The sequence below is a fragment of the Prunus avium genome, unplaced genomic scaffold (genome assembly GCF_965620075.1).
Source record: "Prunus avium unplaced genomic scaffold, drPruAviu1.hap1.1 HAP1_SCAFFOLD_41, whole genome shotgun sequence".
Taxonomy (NCBI): domain Eukaryota; kingdom Viridiplantae; phylum Streptophyta; class Magnoliopsida; order Rosales; family Rosaceae; genus Prunus; species Prunus avium.
This window is the reverse complement of record NW_028276899.1, coordinates 180,001-182,500: the sequence shown is the minus strand read 5'-3', so window position 1 is coordinate 182,500 and position 2,500 is coordinate 180,001.

The window sequence follows — 2,500 nt, the reverse complement described above, 5'->3', positions numbered from 1 at the left end:
CCGCCGAAAGCCATCCTCGACATACCCGTGCATTGAGAAGGTTTGGTGGCCGTACTCCCAACACAAAAGCATACCGAAGACAACCCCAAGCTAAAGCTCACTTGAAGCCAACGCATCGTCACCATGTGTTCGTGTGGCCGAGAATTGGGTAGCTTCTTCATCAACCCCACCAAAAGCCATCCTCGACATACCCGTGCATTGAGAAGGTTTGGTGGCCGTACTCCCAACACAAAAGCATACCGAAGACAACCCCAAGCAAAAGTTCACTTGAAGCCAACCCATCGTCGCCCACAACTAGTGGGTGAATGGTGTGCTTCCCGGGGTTGGCATAGACATTCCCTCGCATGCAAAAGATTGTCGATGCGAAAGATTGTCTATGCCAAACCCGGGAAGCACACCATTCACACACTCCCGACCGGTGTGGTGTGGCGGTGATTGGATAGTTACAGATTGAGCACTTGCCAAGGATCAAAATGTGTCATTTAGAAGAAACATTTTCAAAAAGTTTTTAAAATCTTGTGGGTTTGCAACTCATAAGAGCGTCACTTTCAACGTCCCCGGTATTGGATTGAGTTTCTAAAAACAACCGTGCACACCGAGGTTAAACTTTACCGGCTCCACTCCGACTCGCCGCTCGCCCACAATTTGTTTGCAACGAAACATTTGTTTTTAATTTTGTTGGTTTAAATCTTGTTGGTTTGAAATTGTTTTGAAAAGGTTCTTTAAATCTAGTGGGTTTGCAACTCATAAGAGCATCACTTTCAACGTCCCCGGTATTGGATTGAGTTTCTAAAAACAACCGTGCACACCGAGGTTAAACTTTACCGGCTCCGCTCCGACTCGCCGCTCGCCCACTAGTCCGAAGGCAACAAAACATTTGTTTTTCATTTTGATGAAAATTTCTGTTTTTAAATCTTGTTGGTTTGAAATTTTTTTGAAAAGGTTCTTTAAATCTTGCGGGTTTGCAACTCATAAGAGCGTCACTTTCAACGTCCCCGGCATTGGATTGAGTTTCTAAAAACAACCGTGCACACCGAGGTTAAACTTTACCGGCTCCGCTCCGACTCACCGCTCGCCCACAAATCCGAAGGCAACAAAACATTTGTTTTTAATTTTGATGAATTTTTTTGAAAACATTGGCTTGGCAAGCCCCAATCCGCGACTATCCACCCACCGCCACCCCACACGGGTGGTTGTTGTTGCGAAATGAGGTTGTGGTCGACATGCCCGCGCATTTGAGAAGGAGTTCCTAGCACTCCATGCTCTTCCATGCCAAAAAAAAGCCTAGACAACCCCATTTCGCAACTTTCCACGCCTTTTTTTTTCCCCCTCACCCATGGCGGCGGCGTGGTGGCGGCGGCCGGATTCCGGCCACCACCGCCATGGGTGGCAGCCCCCCGACCCCGACACCAAACCCATAATACCGAGGCAACATATCGAGGCAACATATCGAGGCAACATGACATGGGTGTGGCGTGGGGGAAGGGGGCTGCAGCTAGGAGGGCATGGGCTGCCATGCATATGCAGGCAACACACACCCCCCTATATAGCATTTTATGCATTTAGCCCTTTGACAGGAAGAGACATCACCTATGCGCGAGGAGTCATAATGGGCTCTAAATAATTCAATACAAGGTATTTGGACGTGATTTTTTGCAGGGATACTAAGAAACATGCAATCTCTGATGGGAAAAAGTTTCATAAATATTTGAAGTCGGGAAGTATTTTTTATTATTTTTAGAAGTCGTAAAATTGAAAAAATCATTAAAAGAAATCCGGGAGGAATTTTTTAGTTTTGTAACTTGGAGAAGGTACTAAAAATCATAGACTACTTATGGGGAGCTTATTGTGCGAGGAAATTTCAATAAAAATGGGGTTTGACAAGGTTTGAAAAATTCTGTCGACATTTGAAAAAATCTGGAACTAGGCTGCCGGCATGCTGCGCACATGCTGCGCGCATGCTGCGCGCAGGCTGCGCGCAGGCCACGGCAGGACAAGTTTCGCTAGCCTCACTGTCGACCGAATGCGCAAGCTGCGCGCACGCCATGGCAAGACAAATTTCGCTAGCCTCACTGTCGACAGAGTCAGCACGCTGCGCGCACGCCATGGCAGGAGAAGTTTCGCTAGCCTCGCTGTCGACAGAATCAGCACGCTGCGCGCAAGCTGTGCGCGCGCATGGCATGGCAAGTTTCGAAAAATTCTGTCGACAGGCTCCCGAGCGCGCACGCTGCCGACATGTTGTGCGCACGCTGCCGGCATGCTGTGCACACGCTGCGCGCAAGCTGTGCGCGCGCATGGCATGGCAAGTTTCGAAAAATTCTGTCGACAGGCTGCCAAGCGCGCACGCTGCGCACACGCTGCCGGCATGCTGTGCGCACGCTGCCGGCATGCTGTGCACACGCTGCGCGCAAGCTGTGCGCGCGCATGGCATGGCAAGTTTCGAAAAATTCTGTCGACAGGCTCCCAAGCGCGCACGCTGCGCACACGCTGCCGGCATGCT